This window comes from Magnolia sinica, chromosome 6, assembly GCF_029962835.1.
Source record: "Magnolia sinica isolate HGM2019 chromosome 6, MsV1, whole genome shotgun sequence".
Taxonomy (NCBI): Eukaryota; Viridiplantae; Streptophyta; class Magnoliopsida; order Magnoliales; family Magnoliaceae; genus Magnolia; species Magnolia sinica.
Window position 1 is genome coordinate 74480476 of NC_080578.1, and position 22694 is coordinate 74503169.

General features: G+C 42.5%; 1 pseudogene; it reads right to left on the minus strand.

Moving 5' to 3' along the window:
* Positions 1-5457, minus strand: part of LOC131249656 (uncharacterized) — a 30169-nt pseudogene extending 24712 nt beyond the window's left edge.
* Between the last annotated feature and the right edge of the window lie 17237 nt (positions 5458-22694).

A 22694-nucleotide genomic window follows, 5' to 3' on the forward strand; every position in this document is an offset into this window, starting at 1 on the left:
GACATCCGTCATCATTTTATCCGAGAACTTGTTAAAGACAAGGTTATTGTGTTAGATTATGTATCCACAGAAAGGAAACTCGCAGACATCCTCACTAAACCTTTTGGTTCAAATAGGTTTAGTGATCTTTAAAAATCCATTGGAGTATGCACTCATTGATGATATCCCAGTGACCATGATCCTTATAGGTAAATCTTCACACTAGGACATTCATGGTTAAGTATCAACCGCAAATCTAAACCTCATAAATTAACCATGTTAGTTTTGGGATGCCAGATTATGACATCATTAATGAAATCTAGACCGTGTCGATATCATTGATATTCAAAGTTCGATGATATCGAAATTCACTATCGATGTGGTCGACGGCTCTCGGAAAGGTAAGCTTGTGTCCGTTGGAACTTTCAAGTTACTGCTGGTTCTTCCCAAAAGTCATCGACACGGTCTTCAATGCATTTATGAGCGAGTGTCCAATATCATCGAAACTATATCGATAATATCGACAAACCTGTTATAAAGGCCAACCGAAAATGAGAAAGATATTCACTTGGCTTCCTTCCCTCTGGTTTCCTCCATTACCTTGCTGGCTCCCAAACATCAAGTAGAGCAAAGAAGATGGTTAAATGGAAAGGTAAGGACCTCTTGTCATCAAAATCTTCCAAGGATAAGAAAGGGAAAAATGTTAGATAACCTCAAAACCAATCCGATTGGGAACAAGTTACGATCGTCGATCGTATTGTTCTCAACAGTGCCATTGAGCCCTATGGGGTAGATCTCTTGTTAGAGACTGTTGGCTGGCAGAATGTGCTTAATATGGGTGGTCCGTACCTATTTGACATGATTCAACAATTTTTCAATTATTGCCATGTTGTTCGGGATTATCCACCATGTATTCGTCTAGAATTTATGCAACACTCCAAACTAATTACCCCAATAGTTCTTGGCCATCTTCTAGACATTGGCATGACTCGGATCCTAGTCACTGGTAGAAGTCTAAATGAATTAGGAAGGTGGGGGGAAATCACACGAGCACTGTGCTAGGGTGCTACAATTCCTAGAAACGATGACAATATACTTCCTATAAAACATTTAGGAACCTTATTCAAAATCCTCCACAGTATCTTCAGTACGAATGTATACCCATGTGATGCCAAAGACACTAGCCTGAATCCCTCTATACTCAATGTCTTGTATGATGTATATTAAGAAGTTCATATGCGTTTGCCAACTCTTATTCTAAAACAACTGATTCAGGTAGTCAAGGGGGACCATCTTGATACACTTCCATTTCTGTCCCTTATCTGCAAACTTGCACACTGGGTAGGACTGCCAGCAACATCAGACAAAGTATATCGTGAAGTGTGGTTCGACCATGATGCAGTTCAGCCTCTTCTCATGCAAATAGTCCTCCACTCGTTGGTGTAAGCAGTCAGCAGCCAAATGAAGAAACTCCTTAGGGATCTAATCGGACACCCCTCTATAGTCCTGCATCTGTCACAAATCGTCAGTGGCATGTACTTGAACGTCACCTGCTGAACAGTCTAGCTAGAATTGACGAGCGGCTCTATAACTGCGAACGACAATTATCAAGGATAGAGGACAAGATCGAAGCTCTCTAACCCTCTGTGCAACAGATTCTTGAACTACTAACAACTGGCGGATCTAGTATGCTTTAGAAGGTGGCAGCGTTAGCGAATAAAGTGTGGACACTGTGATCACTTTTTGAAATGTCCTCACATTTCTTTAAACTGGCATATTTTGGTTTCTGATCGTTTCTTTTTTATGATAATTTTTTTGGGGTGCCCATGCATGGGCTTGGTTTTTTTTGGATAACTGTTATATTACTGCCAATCTTGGGCGGTATATATATATTTTGTTTATTGTGGGCTTTGGCTGATTATAATTCTCACCTCTTTACTGTCCTGCTTTATCTGGTTATCTTTGCAAATGGTGTGTGATACATGGTGTGCTTAATCTTTATATTAGTTGCTTGATATTCTGCTCTCCTTGATTTCCCGATGCATACATATTCTCTGAAATGAAATGCTATTTATCTATTATATGTATGTTCTCTGAATAATGGTCCTCCCATATTATCTAAACTTCAGTCAAATATCAACTGATATACCTATGTTTGCCAATGATTGACAAAAAGGGGGAGAACGAATCAAACACCCTGAACAGAAAATTGTATATCTACTTGAATTGTGATACAGGTGTTAGGGGGAGTAGCTGCACCAAGATAGGGGGAGAATGCTGTTAGGGGGAGTAGCTTCTGATTGTGTATATGGTTTCACTAGACATTGTAAAATTGTGTAAAACACATGTACACACAATTTAGGATGTGTTTGTCTAGATGTTGTTCTAGGGTGTTTCGGTATTTTGTCACGTAATTGACAAAGGGGGAGATTGAAAGTGCCCTAGTTTGTCAATTAGCGTGAGTGTTGAGTCAGCTAGATAGAGAAGCTCCATAGGAAGATCAATCAATCATCTACCTTAACTGGATGTGGGCCTGAACTTGCCACAAGTAAATCTAAGCCTAACATCCCATGTCCCAAATCACCAGGTAATTAAAACCCTTAAAATTGATTAGAATATCATAGGGTTTCTGAGTTAGAAAACTTTTTCAAAGTTGTGGAAAATCTCTAACTTTTCTTCCTTTATCGATTTATCAAGAGACTGTTCGATATAATCGAATAGTGCTGTCGATGTCCTCAGAACTTACTCGATATTATCGAATGAGGATATATGTTGTCCAGTAACTACATATACTTCTAGAAGGAATTATCGATGTATCTATAGCATTATCGATATGATCAATTCTTGAATCTCGAGCCTATCGAAGATGACTCAATAAAATCGACAGCAGAGATTTTGTGTCCCTGTTTTTATATGGAAAATCATAAAGACCTTCGATATATCGAAGTATCCCTCAATATCCTCAGAATTCAAGAATCGATGATATCGGAAGGCCTTCGATGCTATTGATCTTGGACACAGTTTACCAGTAATATTTTTAAGTGGTTTTTATCTTGGATTGAGGGTCACTCAATAAAATTGATATTCAAATATCGATGATATCGAGGCCGAGTCAATGACATCGAGAATGGACATAAACTGTCCAGCAAGCTTAACTGGAAAATCCTTTGGATTTATCGATGCATCGACCCGACTACCAATATCATCGACATTCAAATTCCGATGATATTGAGTTCACCTCGATCATATCCTTGACCTGAAATATTTCTAAGGTAAGTCTCTCTCATTTTCAAGTGTCGAGGAATCAATCCTCGTATCGATGAAATCGAAGTTTGAAATCCGAGGACATCGACGCGTGTTTCAATTCCCTCGACCAGCTGGAAAAATGTTTCAAAAGTGTATGACATTTGAGTTTGTGTCATCGAGCGGCCAGTCAATGCAATCGAGAGTATATGCTCGATGATATCGACCCTGCTTGATGATATTGAACTCTGTCATAAATGTCACTGTTTTATATCCGTTGGAACCTTTTGCCTATTTATAAAGAGCTTAGCCTTAGCTACTTGTAGAGAAAGAAGAGAGTGCTTTTGAGTGTCTAACCTTAGATCATATACCATAAACCCTTTCTCTCATGGAAGTTGATCTTCTAATCCACCCTCATCATTGACATTCAATAGAGTGTATTGGGGAATGAACTTCCGCATTCAAGGATCCTCCAGCTACCATCTTAATAGCATATCATTGAGTTGGGATGCCTTGAATGCATGAATGATTGGAATCACTCTATTTCCCTAATAGAAAAACCTTCAATAGAGTAGGATTCCTTTGTAACCTTGACCCAACCCGTCGCCATGCATTGGTACATCTTCTGAGTTGCGGTTCAAGGAAGAAGAAGATTCTTCGTCAACAAAGGAGGAAGATCTTCAACAATGCGCTGAATGGGGCTCATCTACTTATCTGTAAGTCAATAGAGTCCAGAGGACCATTGTGATCATTCCTATGTAGGATTGGGTCTAAGGTGTTTTTCACCCCTTGCAAGTCCTTTAGGAGGCCTCCGGTGGGAGTGTATGTAGTGGGTGCTTTGTGTTGGCCCTTGGTCTATGGAGAGCATAAATAGTTAGGGCCTTGTAGGAGATCCTTGGCCAGTGTGCCTGAAAGTGAGTGCTTTGTGTTGACCCTTCCTTGTGAGAGCATAAAAGAGAAGTTCCTTGTGTGGATCCTTGGCCAGTGTGCCTAAAATCAGTTGCTATGTGTTGACCCTTGCTCCTGGGAGCATAAATTGTCAGCCTAGGTGTAGGTTGTACTGGTTAAAGGTGAACCTGATTTAAAACCTTGGGTTTGAGGTGAACCGTGTGAAACCTCCTTAGTGAAATCTGGTACTCTCAAGGGTTGAGTGCGGTTGCCAGGAGTGGAGTAGACAAGTAGTTGAACCACTATAAAAATGACTGTGTTTGTGATTGCTATTGTCTTACATTTGCTTATGTGATTTTCTTAAAAACTTTCATATTTGACTATTTGAGATCACACTTCACACACACATAGTCATATCTATCATAAACTAACTTGCATATTGTTCATCTCTCAAATAGTTTGTGATTGGATCCTTTACTGGGCTTCAAAGCTAATAGAGTTACTCTTGAGTAATCCTAATGTATGATTGCTATTAGGATTAGAGTGATAGGATTTTAAATTGTTAGAAAATTTTATAAAAGTCCTATTCACCCCCCTCTAGGACACGTTGGCCTATTCCTACTTCAACTAAGGCGGTCATTACCGCAATTTCACCCCTGATGTATGTGATCATGCCAACCGTCCATTCATCTGGCAAGCTTGTCTCAAGGCTTAAGACTGAAAATAAGACAGATCTAGTATCATGTGGACCACACTACAGAAAATAGTGGAGTTGTACGTCTACCATTGAGACCCCTTTTGGTTTACAGAAATTTTGAAACAATATAATATTTATTTTCCTCCCTATACAGGTCTTTGTGAACTTATGTACAGACTCGATGAAAAATAAACGCTATGGTGAGCTCCCTCTAAAATTTAACAGTGGAAATCCTTATCACCATTGTGGTTTGTGGTACGGTCCATATGATCTTTTGTCATGATTCATTTGTTTGGAAAATGCTCTAAAATAATCTCTAACAATGGATGAATGGTGCATTAGAATCGGCCCATTTGATTTGGCCTATTGTTTCGGCCCATTTGAATCGGTCCATTTGATTTGGCCCATTTGATTCGGCCCATTTGAATCGACCCATTTAATTTGGCCCATTGTTTCGGCCATTTGATTCGGCCTATTTAATCTGGCCCCATTGATTCGACCCATTTGAATCGGCCCATCTGATTCGGCCCATTGATTTGGGCCATTTGATTCAGCCTATTTTGTAAGCCCCGTATCCTAGACTGTACCGTTCCATAGGCTTTCGCGATCCTCTGATCGAATTTCGACGACCCGCGATCGGTTATCGACATTTACGCGCGATCTCGAGTAGTGTCCCATATATCAAAGTCAGCTCGACCCGAGACTTATACCCTAACAACCGCGTCGTCGCTGCTGTTCCGACACTGCGTCTTGCACGCCAAGGCGATACCCGGGCCAGGAGATGTGGGCCCGCGTTCAGTTCGAGGAAAATGCCGTATGTTGCAAACTCCAAGAAAAACATGTCCCATCAAATATCAAGTACACACCCCATCACTCCCATTACTCACACCCATTCCCAAGTACAACTACCCTCCCCAAAGTCAACTCTCCCCATCACTCTCTCACCCATCTCTCTCTCTCTCTTTACATCACATCTCCCATCTCTCTCATCTCTCTTACCTTTCATTTCTCCCAAGAAACTCACGTCCTAACCTGCATGAGAGAGAGTTTGGTGTGGCCCACCTTCCTATCTCCCATCCCCACCATCTAAAGCCCATCTCAACCGTTAAAAATGTCCCCTTGGAGCTTTAGAGGCTATAGGCAGAAGAAGGAAGAGGAGATCTTGAGGTGGGTGATTTTATGTTTTCCTACCATTAATTTTGTAATTTGAGTATTTGAGTGCCCACATATGGTGGGACCCATCTTGATGTATGCCTTGTATCGAGGGGCCCATAGTGGCAGGGTCCCTTCACCATCCGATCTCTCTCCCTTTATCTCTCTCTTTACCTTTTGTTATAGTATTGATGATAGTAAGGTGTGGCCAAACCTGATGTGTGTGTGGCCCACCTGATCCAGTTGGGGGAGCCCACAATGTTGTCCATGGTAGATAGACCCTGACGGAGGAAATCATAAATAACAGCCCGATCCAAATGCTGGTGGCCCATCCTCATGACACTACATGATGTATGTGCTTTATTTACACCGTCCAACCATGGATCCCACCCATGTGGAACCCACCTTAATGTACGTGTGACACCCACACCGTCCAACCATCTTACTGCCCAGATGGTGGAAACCACCGTGATATTTTTTTATGCACTCTGTGCATCCATGGAGCCTAACATAATTTTTATATTTTATACATTACACTGTCCACACACATATGGACATGACCTTGATGTATGTATTCGATCCATGCCGTCCGTCCTATTTCTTAGCCCATTTAAGGCGTTGAGCCAAAAAATGAAGCCAATCCGAATCTCTGGTGAGCCATAATATAGAAAATAGTGATTTTGGGTGATTTAAACTGTTAAGGCCCGCTGTGCTGTTTCTCTACGTCAAATAAATACTGTATATTGGTCTCGTTAGATCTGTTATGATTTAGGGGGACCAATAGTCGGTGTGGATTTTATTGATGTGGGCCCCACCTATAAAATATTTCTTGAAATAAAAAAAAAGGAGCATGATTCTGACGCTGTTGCTGTTCTGGACACTGCAGCAAGCAGCATCAGTGTCCCAACAAGGTGGGATGGTGGGCCCCACTATGATGTATGTTAAACATCTATACCATGCATTTGATGGGTTCCCTTTTATTAGCGGGTCACCCCAAAAATCAGCTGTTCACGGCACTTAGGTGGCCCACACCATCTTAAATCATGTGAAGATATGCTTAACATATAAAAGCACTTGCTGGATGGCCCACCATGATGTATGGTTCTTGTCCACATCGTCCAAAATTCTAAGAGAATGGGACCCACCTACTGGACAGTTGGCTGGTGCTCCTCTCACCAGCATGATCCGGGAATCCCAACCGTCCATCTGTTTCATCCAGTTGTGGATGATGGCTGTTGTACGTGCCTCATATGTAGTGTATATTGATATAATATAAATATATAATAATGTATTATATTGTATGGGGTCGGCCACACGTGGGACCCACCCATGATGAGTGATCCTTACATCTACATCGTCCATCCAGCGTCCTGACCCTGGATGCTGGATTTTTTTCAATATATATATATAATAATTATATATTATTATAATATATATGTATATAGCATTTTATATATATATATGGTAGGCCCACGTGGGACCCACCTGTTTGAGAAATATTATATAAAATAATAATACATATTATGACGGGACCCACCATGATGCATGCGTTTTATCTATGTCGTCCAACCATCTGTAGAGACGTTGATGGGGTCCCACACGTGGTGCACGTGCCTGAAATCCAGGTCGTGTATACGTCGTGGGACCTACCGTGATGTAATGTTTTATCCATGTCATCCATCAGAGTAGCATGGCTGCTATATGCATGCTGCAAGTTCTAGGGCCCTGGAAATGGGGGATGTGTTATATCCCAACTGTTCATCTGGGCCGCACCTTTATGTATATATTTTGTCCAACCGTTGGTCAGGTGGACCACATTGTAAAAAATAGTGGAGAATGAACGTCCACCATTGAAACCCCCTTTTTTTGGTCATAGAGGTTTTGGATCAATATGATATTTGTTTTTCCCTTAATTCAGGACCTTATGATCAGATTGGATGGGGAATAAACTTTATGGTGGGCCCTGTGATTAGTTTAACAGTGAGAACCATTATCTCCATGGTTATTTGTGGTATGGCCCAAATGACCTCCCGTTATGATTCATTTGGATAACACACTAAAATGATCTCTAAAAATAGATGTATGGTGTAAGTTGCTCACCTAGAATGGTGGGCCCGATTTGACGATAATGAGGCCCACCTCGATGTATTTTATGGCCCATCATGTTGTATGTTTGAGACCCATGTGATAGGGCCCACCTGCCTTGTATTTAAGGCCCATATGATGGGACCCAATGTGATGTTTATATGGCCCATGGGTTGTGGCCTGTGTAATGTATCTGAGGCCCATGTGTAGGGCCCACCTGTTGTGTATATGAGGCCCTAAGACGTGGCCCAATGTGATGCACATGTAGCCCTTGTATGAGGCCCATTGCGATGTATATTCGGCCTTTGTGTGAGGCCACGGGCCCACTGTATGTTCGGCCCTATGTGGGCCACTCCTTAGGAGCAATGTTGGTTGAATGTCCACATTGATGGGCAATGATGGTTTAATGTCCACATTGTGACCTTCCCTTAAGTCTTGACCGATCGATCAGTGAGATCGATTGCTGATTGACGTGACCGATTTACCGATTCTGATTATCGATCGATTTCGATTGTCATGACCGATTGCTGATTTGATTGACGTGATCGATTTGCCAATTCTGATTATTGATTGATTTTGATTGTCATGACCGATTGCCTATTGACGTGACCGATTTTGTTGATTCTGACTATCGATCGACCCCGATTGTCATAGCCGATTGCCGGTCCTGATTGACGTGACCGATTTGCTGATTCTGATTATTGATCGATTTCGATTGTTGTGATCGATTGCTGATTGACATAACCGATTTGTCGATTCTGACTATCAATCGACCTCGATTGTCATGATCGATTGCCGGTTCTGATTGACATGACCGGTTTGCTGATTCTAATTATGGATCGATCTCGATTGTCGTGTACAATTATCGATTCTCCCTATAGATCGACCCCGATTGTCGTGACCGTCAGACCGATTACTGATTCTCATTGACATGACCAGTTTGTCGATTCTGATTATCGATCGATTTCGATTGTCGTGACTGATTGCCGATTAACGTGACTGATTTTCCAATTCTGATTATCGATCGATTTCGATTTGTCGAGGCCGATTGTATAGGTCGATTCTGATTGTCGAGGCCGATTGCATAGGCCGATTCTGATTGTTGAGGCCGAGTATCGAGGCCTATTGTAACGACCTTGGAATTTCTGTGCTAATTTTTCCTTCAGTAGTCACTAATACAGTCAACATACATTCATCATTAAATATGTTGCATAAGTGATGTTTTGGAACTCGGGAGCTGAGTTATGCTCGACCCCCGAATTTCAGGGCGTTACACCTATGTGATGAGGCCCATTGTGATGCATTTGAGGGCCAGGTGATGGAGCCCATTATGATATATGTTAGGCCCATGTGAAAGGCCCGTCGTGATGTGTATTAAACTCTTGAGTGAGGCCCATGGTGTTGTATATTCGGCCCTTATGTGAGGCCATGGGTCCACTATATGTTAGGCTCTATGTGGGTCATTTCTTGTGGGCAATGTTGGTTAAATGTCCACATTGTTGAGATCGATTGTCGATGCTGGTTATTTATATCGATTATGAGTATGTGACAGCATAGCATCATGATACATGCCCATATGCATCATCTACATGCTTGTTGTGAGATGTGGTTGATTATTGCAGATGTCATTGAGCATGTTGTTATGAGACTCCTTGATAGGCAGAGGTTATCTCACATGAGCGCACGGTATGCGCAGGATTGATGCATGACTGGTTCGTATGACTCATGCATCTTGCATTATGATTACTGCACGCCCTAGCGACATCAGGGCTTTAGACTCCACATGCATATCATGGTTGGCCAGACGGGACATCAGAAATTTATTCTAGCATCGGGTTGCCATAGATGGCCCTGGGTGAAAATCCCTAAACCCTCTTGGTACCAGAGGATGCCCAACGTCGAGACTGAGTGGATACATGAACGCCCGACTACCGAATACCAGGAGGTTGCGTCTCCCACTGTGTCATGGTCAGTTGGGAGGGGGTGTGGCCTTACCCGCCCAAGCGTAGGGGGCATTTCTAGGCTGAGTTTGACCAGCTCGTGAATGGGTACGCTATCGACATACCGAATAGGTATAGGCAAACTATTGGCCAGGTGGCTAGTGAGGTTTCTTACGCTCACTTGGACTGTGCGGCTGGGAGAGTGGCAGTGCCATTTGGAGTGTACTAAACCCCAGTGATGATTCCAGAGAGGAACCATACTGATACGTGGACTTATTGAGCAGGAGTTGCATACTCATTTATTTATTCACTATCCACTCGGGCTGGTGGTACACAACTATTTGCTATGTGTACCTTCGCAATGGCCAAGATTTCGGTTGGGGTGCATGACTAACCTAAGATCAGGAGTCTACTACATTGAGTCTGGCTATCCAAATTTAGGCATGAGACTGGTTTGGATAGAAGTCCCTTGTAATGGACCCCATGGCCTGCGATAGTACGTATTATCATCCCGACTTCACACTCCAGCTTGGTCATTTCATTCGCATCACATATTGCATTACATCCACAGGCATATGGCATTTTGGGTTGCTAAGTTTCTGCACTTATATGGCTTAGACGGACTTAACAGGATTTACACATTTAAGACATTTGATATTTGGCTCTCTATGACTCCTTGTTTGCCTAACTGATCTGTATTGCGTACTTTGATATTGTATGACTCACGGACTTGTCAATATTTCTGCTTACTCTATTATTGTATGATTTATGATCTTGTCAGTATTTCTGTTTACTCTGATAATTCATGATCTTGTTAATATTTTTACTTATTCTGATATTGTATGAGTTATAAATTACCAGTATTTTTGGTATTGTATGATTATGACATTGTAGTGAATACTTGGCACTTACCTTGTGCACCCACTTACACCACTCTCTAAGCTTTCTATATGCTTATGCACGATAGATGCGTGCAGGTGATGTTAGGTTGCAGCAGCGTGGAGCTTGGAGCATGTAGCTGACTTATGGAGCTTCAATTTTTGACATATGTATTTCCCTTTCAGCATTGTATTCAACTGTTTATATTAGTGGATATGTGATGATGATGTTGCCTTTGTGACTTGGGTAAACTTGTGGTTATGCTTATTATGAGTTAAACGTACATTAGAAAATCCTCCTTGTAGGATCCTAGGATCGAAATCTGGCGCATGGACGTTGGGAGCCAAGAATGGGGTACTACGGAGGCTGTCGGCACCGGATTCAGCGATCGAGAATTTCGTGAGCCTGGTTTCCGAGTTTGGGGCTTGACAGAAGTTGGTATTAGAGCATTACTTGGGAATACCTAAAGATAACATCACATATCTGTTGATAGTTACCCTACACTCTATGATTGTTGAGAGGTTAGAATGATTAGATCCCCAAGTTCGAATAACTTAGAGATTTTCTGATATAGCCCCCTACCGTTGAGATTGTGAGGCTACATAGTATTCAAGTTTTGATCATCTCTGATCCATTCGAAGATTAGTAGGGTCGCCATAGTGTTAATGATGCATCTTGGGAGGGCGAGGTTGAGAGAGCACTACCTTCATCCTTTGGTAAATTGATTGAGCCTTGACATATATACTTGATGATGTTTCCTCTTCCCCTGTCTATTCTGTAAATTTTGAGGATGAAAATTTTTTATTTGGAGGGGAGAGTTGTAAGGCCCATATCCTAGACCGTACCGTTCCGTAGGCTTCCACTATCCACTCGGTCGAATTTCGGCGACCCGCGATCGATTATCGGTATTTACGCGCGATCTCGAGTCGTGTCCCGTATATCAGAGTCAGCTCGACCCGAGACTTATACCCTAGCGACCGCGCCATCGCCGCGGTTCTGACACCACGTCTCGCATGCCGAGGCGATACTCGGGCCATGAGATGTGGGCCCGCGTTCAGTTCGAGAAAAATGCTGCATGTTACAAATTCCAAGAAAAACATGTCCCATCAAATATCAAGTACACACCCCATCACTCCCATTACTCACACCCATCCCCAAGTATAGCTACCCTCCCCAAAGTCAACTCTCCCCATCACCCATCACTCTCTCACCCATCTCTCTCTCTCTCTCTCTTTACATCACATCTCCCATCTCTCTCTCTCTCTCTCTTTACATCACATCTCCCATCTCTCTCATCTCTCTTACCTCTCATTTCTCCCAAGCAACTCACGTCCCAACCTCCATGATAGAGAGTTTGGCGTGGCTCACCTTTCTATCTCCCATCCCCACCATCCAAAGCCCATCTTCACCGTTAAAACGTTCCCTTGGAGCTCTAGAGGCTATAGGTGGAAGAAGGAAGAGGAGATCTTGAGGTGGTGATTTTATGTTTTCCTACCATTAATTTTGTTATTTGAGGGCTCACATATGGTGGGACCCATCTTGATGTATGCCTTGTATCAAGGGGCTTATAGTGGCAGGGTCCCTCCACCATCCGACTCTCTCCCTTTATCTCTCTCTTTACCTTTTGTTATGGTATTGATGATAGTAAGGTGTGGCCCACTTGATGTGTGTGTAGCCCACCTGATCCAGTTGGGGGAGCCCACATTGCTGTCCATGGCGGACAGACCCTGATGGAGGAAATCATAAATAACAGCCTGATCCAAACGGTGGTGGCCCATCCTCATGGCACTACATGATGTATGTGCCTTATTTACATCGTCTAACCATGGACCCCACCCACGTGGAACCCATCTTGATGTACGTGTGACACCCACATCGTCCATCCATCTTGCTGCCCAGATGGTGGAAACCACCGTGATATTTTTTTATGCACTCTGTGCATCTAGGGAGCCCAACGTATTTTTTATATTTTATACATTACACTGTCCACACACATATGGATCTGACCTTGATGTATGTATCCGATCCACGCCATCCATCCTATTTCTTAGCTCATTTGAGGCGTTGAGCTAAAAAATGAAGCCAATCCGAATCTCTGGTGGGCCATAATATAGAAAATAGTGATTTTGGGTGATTTAAACTGTTAAGACCCGCTGTGCTATTTCTCTATGTGAAAAAATACTGTATATTGGTCTCGTTAGATCTGTTACGAGTCGGGGGGACCAATAGTCGGTGTGGATTTTATTGATGTGGGCCCCACCTATGAAATATTTCTTGAAATAAAAAAAAGGGAGCAAGATTCTGACGTTGTTGCTGTTCTGGAGGCTGCAACAAGCAGTGTCAGCATCCCAGCAGGGTGGGACAGTGGGCCCCACCACGGGTCCCACTGTGATGTATGTTGAACATCTATACCGTGCATTTGATGGGTTCCCTTTTATAAGCGGGTCACCCCAAAAATCAGCCGTTCACGGCACTTAAGTGGCCCACACCATCTTAAATCATGTGAAGATATGCTTAACATATAAAAGAACTTGCTGGATGGCCCACCGTGATGTATGGTTCTTGTCCACGTCATCCAAAATTCTGAGTGAATGGGACCCACCTATTGGACAGTTGGCTAGTGCTCCTCTCACCAGCATGATCCGGGACCGTCCATCTGTTTCATCCAGTTGTGGATGATGGCTGTTGTTCGTGCCTCATATGTAGTGTATGTTGATATAATATAAATATATAATAATGTATTATATTGTATGGGCTGGGCCACACGTGGGACCCACCCATGATGAGTGATCCTTACATCTACATCGTCCATCCAGCGTCCAGACCCTGGATGCTGGATTTTTTTCAATATATATATATAATAATATATTATTATAATATATATGTATATAGCTTATTATATATATATATATATATATATGGTAGGCCCATGTGGGACCCACCTGTTTGAGAAATATTATATAATATAATAATATATATTATGACGGGACCCACCATGATGCATGCGTTGTATCTATGCCGTCCAACCATCTGTAGAGACGTTGATGGGGTCCCACACGTGGTGTACATGCCTGAAATCTAGGCCGTGTATACGTCGTGGGACCTACCTTGATGTAATGTTTTATCTATGTCATCCATCAGAGCAGTATGGCTGCTGTATGTACGCTGCAAGTTCTAGGGCCCTGGAAATAGGGGATGTGTTATATCCCAACTGCTCATTTAGGCCGCACCTTTATGTATATATTTTGTCCAACTGTTGGTCAGGTGGACCACACTGCAGAAAATAGTGGAGAATGAACGTCCACCGTTGAAACCTTTTTTTTTAGGTCACAGTGGTTTTGGATCAATATGATATTTATTTTTCCCTTAATTCAGGTCTTTGTGACCTTATGATCAGATTGGATGGGGAATAAACTTTATGGTGGGCCCTGTGATTAGTTTAACAGTGAGAACCATTATCTCCATGGTTATTTGTGGTATGGCCCAGATGACCTCCCGTTATGATTCATTTGGATAACACACTAAAATGATCTCTAAAAATAGATGTATGGTATAAATTGTTCACCTAGAATGGTGGGCCCGATTTGACGATAATGAGGCCCACCTCAATGTATTCTATGGCCCATCATGTTGTATGTTTGAGACCCATGTGATAGGGCCCACCTGCCTTGTATTTAAGGCCCATATGATGGGACCCAATGTGATGTTTATATTGCCCATGGGTTGTGGCCTGTGTAATATATCTGAGGCCCATGTGCTGGGCCCCCCTATTGTGTATATGAGGCCCTAAGACGTGGCCCAATGTGATGCACATGTAGCCCTTGTGTGAAGCCCATTGTGATGTATATTCGGCCTTTGTGTGAGACCACGGGCCCACTGTATGTTCGACCCTATGTGGGCCACTCCTTAGGAGTAATGTTGGTTAAATATCCACATTGATGGGCAATGATGGTTTAATGTCCACATTGTGACCTTCCCTTAAGCCTTGACCGATCGATCATCGAGATCGATTGCCGATTGACGTGACCGATTTACCGATTCTGATTGTCGATCGATTTCGATTGTCGTGACTGATTGCTGATTCTGATTGATGTGATCGATTTGTCGATTCTGATTATTGATCGATTTCAATTATCGTGACCGATTGCCGATTGACGTGGCCGATTTATCGATTCTAACTATCGATCGACCTCGATTGTCATGGCAGATTTCCGGTTCCGATTGACGTGATCGATTTGCCGATTCTGATTATCAATCGATTTCGATTGTTGTGACCGATTGCCGATTGACATAACCGATTTGCTTGTTCTGACTATCGATCGACTCCGATTATCATGACCGATTGTCAGTTCCGATTGACATGACCAGTTTACTGATTCTGATTATTGATCAATTTTGATTGTTGTGACTGATTGCGGATTGACATGGCCGATTTGCCGATTCTGACTATCGATCGACCCCGATTGTCGTGACCTATTGCTGTTTCTCATTGACATGACCGGTTTGTTGATTCTCAGTATCGATCGATTTTGATTGTCATGACCGATTATTGATTGACCTGACCGATTTACCGATTTTGATTATCGATTGATTCTAACTTGTTGAGGCCGATTGTATAGGCCGATTCCGATTGTCGATGCCGTGTATTGAGGCCTATGTGATGATGCCCATTGTGATGCACTTGAGGTCCATGCGATGGAGCCCATTGTGATATATGTTAGGCCCATGTGATAGGCCCATCGTAATGTGTATTAAACTCTTGGGTGAGGCCCATGGGGTTGTATATTCGACCCTTGTATGAGGCCCTGGGTCCACTATATGTTAGGCTCTATGTGGGTCATTCCTTGATGGCAATGTTGGTTAAATGTCCACATTGTCGAGGTCGATTGTCAATGTCGGTTATTGATATCGATTATGAGTATGTGACAGCATAGCATCATGATCGATGCCCATATGCATCATCTGCATGCTTGTTATGAGATGTGGTTGATTTGGTTATCTCACATGAGCGCACGGTATGCGAAGGATTGATACATAGCTGGTTCGTATGACTCATGCATCTTGCATTATGATTACTGCATGCCCTAGCGACATCAGGGCCGTAGCCTCTACAGGCATATCGTGGTTGGTTAGACGAGACATTGAAAATTTGTAGCATCGGGCTGCCATAGATGGCCCTGGGTGAAAATCCCTAAACCCTCTTGGTACTAGAGGACACCCCAACGTCGAGACTGAGTGGTTACATGAGCGCCCGAGTGCCGAATACCAGGAGGCCGCGTCTCCTACTATGTCGTGGTCAGTTGGGAGGGGGTGTGGCCTTACCCGCCCGAGCGCAGGGGGCATTTCTAGGCTGAGGTTGACCAGCTCGTGAATGGGTCCGCTATCGACGTGCCGAATAGGTATTAATGGACTATTGGCCAGGCAAATAGTGAGGTTTCTTACGCTTACTTGGACTGTGCGGCTGGGAGAGAGGCATTGTCATTTGGAGTGTACTAAACCCCGGTGATGATCCCAGAGAGGAATCGTACTATATGTGGACTTATTGAGCATGAGTTGCATACTCATTCATTCATTCATTCACTATCCACTCGGGCTGATGGTGCCCAACTATTTGTTACGTGTACCTTCACAATTGCCAGGATTTCAGTTGGGGCGCGCAACTAACCTGAGATCAGGAGTCTACTACATTGAGTCTGGCTATCCAAATTTAGGTGTGAGACTGGTTTGGATAGAAGTCCCTTGTAATGGACCTTGTGGCCTACGATACTAGTACTATCATCCCAACTTCACACTCCAGCTTGGTCATTTCATTCACATCGCATATTGCATTACATCCGCAGACATATAACATTTTGGGTTGTTAAGTTTCTACACTTATATGGCTTAGACGGACTTAACAGGATTTACACATTCTCGGCATTTGATATTTGGCTCTCTATGACTCCTCGTTTGCCTAGTTGATCTGTATTGCGTACTTTGATATTGTATGACTCATGGACTTGTCAATATTTTCGCTTACTCTGTTATTGTATGATTTATGATCTTGTCAGTATTTCTGTTTACTCTGATAATTCATGATCTTGTTAGTATTTCTACTTATTCTGATATTGTACGATTTATAGATTACCAGTATTTTCGGTATTGTATGATTATGACATTGTAGTGAATACTTGACACTTACATTGTGCACCCACTTACACCACCCTCTAAGCTTTCTATAAGCTTATGCACGATAGATGCATGCAGGTGATGTTAGGTTGCAGCAGCATGGAGCTTGGAGCATGTAGCTGACTTATGGAGCTTTGATTTTTGACATATGTATTTCCCTTTCAGCACTGTATTCAACTGTTTATATTAGTGGATATGTGATGATCATGTTGCCTTTGTGACTTGGGTAAACTTGTGGTTATGCTTATTATGAGTTAAATATACATTGAAAAATCCTCCTTGTAGGATCCTAGGATTGGAATCTGGTTCATGGACGCTGGGAGCCGAGAATGGGGTACTACAGAGGCTGTCGACACCAGATGCGACAATTGAGAATTTTATGAGCTCGATTTTCGAGTTTGGGGCGTGACACATTTGAATCGACCCATTTGATACGGCCCGATGTTATATATATATATATATATATATATATATATATATATATATATATATATATATATATATATATATATATTGGCCCCATGAGTGAGGCTTAATGTGCTACATATATGCACCATAAGCGAGGCGCATGATGATGTGTATTAGACCCTTGTATGAGACTATGGACCCATTATATGATTGACCCTATGAGCACCATTCCTTGGGAGCAATGTTGGTTAAAGGACCACATTGATGGGCAATGACAGTTGAATGTCCACATTATGACCTTCCCTTAGGCCTTGTTAGGCCCTTTCTCATTATTCTCTAGTGGGTTAACCCAAACGCTTCAGCCCCATTGATTTTAATTGCTCCACATCGGCCGTCCATTTATGGACCCTGCCTTGCGTCGAGGTTGCCTATCGATTGTCGATAACGGCTACTGTTGCCAATTATGAGTTTGTGACAGCATAGCATTATGATACATGCCCATACGCATCATCTGCATGTTTGTTATGAGATATGATTGGCCATTGCATATATCATAGTGCAGGTGGTTTATGGGACTCCCTAATAGGCGGAGTTATCCCACATGAGTGTACAGTATGCGTAGGATTGATGCATGATTGGACTATGTAACTCATGCACTTTGCCTTTATGTGATTATGATTTCTATACACCTTAGCGACATCAGGGCTGTGGCCTCTACAGACCATCGTGGGTGGTCGGATTAGATACCGAAAATACTGTTTCTAGCATCAGGGTGCCATAGATTTCCCTGGGTGAAAATCCTTAAACCCGATGGTACTAGAGGATGACTCCAACATCGAGACCGAGTGGATACATGAGCTCACTAGGGCCAAATACCAGGAGGCCGCGTTTCCCACTGTGTTGTGGTCGGTTAGAAAGGGGGTGGCCTTACCCCCCTGAGCGTAGGAGGCATTGGTAGGCTGAGTTTGACTAGCTCATGAATGGGTCCGCTATCGATGTGCCTGATAGGTATTGACAGACTATTGGCAGGCGGATAGTGAAGTTTCTTACACTCACTTGGACTGCGTGCCTGGGATAGGGGCAATGCCATTTAGAGTGTACTAAACCCCAGTGATTATCCAGAGTGAGAACCGTAGTGATATTTGATGCTCTAGTGATGAGCTACATTAATATGTGGATGAGGATTAGCATGCTTGAGTTGCGTCTCACATCGCATGGTCTTGATATAGCTGATAGCATTCATATCTTGCACCGCATAGCCTTGGTACGGCTGATTGCATTTATGTACTCATCAGCATGATTCCACATTACTCTGATATTACATTCTGAGCACGATCATATTACGCACACACTTACACCACCCTCTAAGCTTTCTATAAGCTTATGCATGATTGATGCGTGCAGGTGATGTTAAAACGCAACCATAGCCTCGTTACAGTAGGAGCATACAGACAAGCTTCAGGAGTTTCCATTATTATTGTCTTGTATTTCCCTTCTTATACACTGTACTTTAAAAGTTTTGATTATAGTGAATTTGTGATGATGTTGTTGGTTGTTGTTTGTGGGTTATGCTTATGATTATGCTTATTACGAATCAAAATCATGTTTGAAATCCTCCTTATAGAATCTCAGGATCGGAACCTGGTGTATAGGTGCCAGGAGCCGGGAATGGCATACTATGGAGGCTGTCAATGATGGATTCGGCGATCGAAAATTTTATAAGCTCGGTTTCCGAGTTTGGGACTATGTCGTGGTCGATTGGGAGGGGGTGTGACCTTTCCCACCTGAGTGAGGGGACAATATCTAAGTTGAGTTTGACCAGCTTGAGGAATGAGTCCGCAATCAATGAGCCGAGCCTGATATTAGCAGGCGGATAGTGAGGTCTCTTCCACTTACCCAGTTGTGCACTCGGATAGGGGCGGAAAGCTGGCGTAGAGTGTACTAGACCCTGGTGATGATCCGAGAGATGTATGATACTGATATGTGGACTTATTGAGCAGGAGTTGTATACTCATCATTTTACTCATTCATTCATTTATTCACTATCCACTCAGGCTAGTGGTGCACAACTAATTATTATGTACCTTCACAATGGCCAGGATTTCGGTTGGGGCGTGCGACTAACCTGAGATCAGGAGTTTACCACATTGAGTCTGGCTATCCAAATTTAGGTATGGGACTGGTTTGGATAGAAGTCCCTTGTAATGGACCCCACAGCCTGCGATACTACGTACTATCATCCCGACTTCACACTCCAGCTTGGTCATTTCATTCGCACCACATATTGCATTGCATCCTCAGTACATAGCATTTGGTTTACTATGCTTCTGTATTGAGTATCCTGAATAAGGTTGATGGTATTATGGACTCGCTAGGATCTGCGTACTGCATTACATCCATGGCATATGGCATTTGGATTGCTATGTTTATGCATTTATATGGCCTAGACGAGGCTAATGGTAATCGTGGTTCATTAGAAATTGTATATTGCATTGCATCCTCAGCATCTGATATTTAGCTCACTATGACTCCACGTTTGCATAGCTGATCTGCATTGCATGCTCTGATATTATATTGCTTATGAATTTGCCAGTATTTCTTCTTACTCTGATATTGCATACTTGAGACTTGCCTTGCACACACACTTACACCACCCTCTAAGCTTTCTATTAGCTTATGAACGATAGATGCGTGCAGGTGGCGTTAGGTCATAACAGCGTTGAGCTTGGAGCGTGCAGCTGTCTTCTGGAGCTTTGATTTTTATTATATGTATTTTCCTTTCAACACTATATTTAACTGTTTATATTAGTGGATATGTGATGATGATGTTGCCTTTGAAATTTGGGTAAACTTGTGGTTATGCTTCTTATGAGAGATCCTAGGATCGGAATTTGGCATGTGGGCGTTAGGAGCCGAGCATGGGGTACTATGAAGGCTGTCGGCACCGGATTCGGCGATCGAAAATTCTGTGAGCCCAGTTTCCAAGTTTGGGGCGTGGCAGAATCTTCTGTAAAACCTAGCATGTCCTAGAAAGGATCACAAGTCTCCTATATTCATGGGTGGATGTAGGTTAGAGATAAGATCAATTTTAACCTTATCTACCTTAATTCCCTTGGGCGAGATGATGTGTCCAAGGACAATTCCCTTACGAACCATGAAGTGACACTTTTTCCAATTTAGTACCAAGTTCTTTTCCTGACATTGCTTTAACACATTTTTTAAAATTTCCAAACATTCATTGAAGGATGGACCAAAGACTGAGGAGTCATCCATGAAGACCTTTAGATATTGCCCCACCATATCAGAAAAAATACTCAACATACATCGCTGAAAGGTGGCGGGTGCATTACATAACCTGAATGGCATCCTTTGGTAAGTAAAGGTGCCGTAAGGACATGTAAATGTAGTCCTTTTCTGATCTTTAAGGGCTATCTCGATCTGATTGTAGCCCGAATAACCATCGAGGAAGCAATAGTAAGAGTGACCAGCTAGCCTTTCCAAAATTTGATTGATAAATGGTAAAGGAAAGTAGTCCTTCCTCGTGACAGTATTCAACTTCCTATAGTCAATGCACATTCTCCAACCAGTAGTGATCCTAGTTGGCATGAGTTCATTGTTGGCAATGGCTACGATGGTGATTCCGAACTTCTTAGGAACCACCTTAGTTGGACTCACCCATTGACTATCGGATATATGGTATATGATACCCACATCCAATAGCTTAAGAACCTCGGCCTTAACCACTTCCTTCATGTTTGGATTTAGTCTACGTTGTGATTGTCGTGAGGTCTTCACATTATCCTTAAGATGAATGCGGTGAGTACAAATCAAAGGGTCAATTCCCTTGAGGTCCGTAATCGACCATCTAAGGGCTCCTTTATGCTCAATGAGAGTAGAGATGAGCATACTCTCCTGTTCTTGCTCAAGGTGAGAAGAAATCACCACCGGGTATGTCTCATCTTGACCTAAATAAGCTTATTTCAAATCAGAGGGCAAAGGTTTTAGGTCAAGCTTCGTTGCCTTGAGGTTAGACGGTAAAGGTATCACATCAGTTTGGGGTAATTCTTCAAATTATGGCTTTCACTGGTTAACTTCAAGTACCAGCAAGGTATCAAGCATGGCCCTTGCCTCCTTAATCATGTCATCATCAAAATCATGGGAGTGGGCCAGGCGCGTCTCTAGAGGGTTAGAGGATAAAGTCAAAATTATTCTGTCTTCCACAAAAGAGTCAATCATGTTAATGTCATGGAAATCGTCATCATCCTCTATCTATTTACCTGTGTTGAAAAAAATATTCAACTCCAATGTCATATTCCCGAAAGACATACTCATGACTCCATTCCTGCAGTTAATGGTTGCATTTGAAGTGGTGAGGAATGAACGACCAAGAATCACGGGAATTTGAATGCTCATGTTACTGATGGGTTACATATCCTTGACGATAAAATCTACCGGGTAGTAGAATCTGTCAACCTGGACCAACACATCCTCAATTACCCCCATCGGTACACGAACTGAGTGATCATCAAGTTGTAATGTGGTTAGAGTGAGTTTCAATTCATCAAAACCTAACTGTTTGTAGACTAAGTAAGGGATCTGATTTACGCTCGCTCCTAAGTCAAGAAGTGCGTGCTTAATTCAGTAGTTCCAAATTACACAAGCGACGGTTTGGCTACCAAAATCTTTGTATTTCTATGACACATCTTGCTTTAGGATGACACTCACTTTTTCAGTTAAAAAGATTTTCTTTTGAATATTTTGCCGTCTTTTGGTCATACACAAGTCTTTCAGAAATTTAGCAAATGAAGGTATTTGTTTAATTGCATCCAGTAAAGGAATATTGACCTTCACCTATTTCAACACCTTTAACATGTCCTGAGAGTTAGGGAGAGATTTTGGTGCAACCAACTGTTGGGGGAATGGGGCAATCGGTTTGCCTTGAAGTTCCGGTTCCAATTCTTGTGGAGCAATGTTAGGTCTATCATTGTTATCCTCTTTCGGGTCCTTAGGCTTTTCAAACCTAACCAAAATGGTTTTGTCAATGGTCTTCCCACTCTTAAGAGTGGTGGTAGATTTAGCTTGCTCCATTTGATTTGAAGAGCTTGGATCACTTATCTCATATTGCGGTTTAGGATTAGGGAGAGGTTGAGCAGGAAACATCCCCCTTTCTATAACCATAACACATGAATCCATCTTTTACATAAATTTTGTAAGTTCTCGTATTGCTTGAGTAAGCTCCTGAGTTTGTGTGGAAT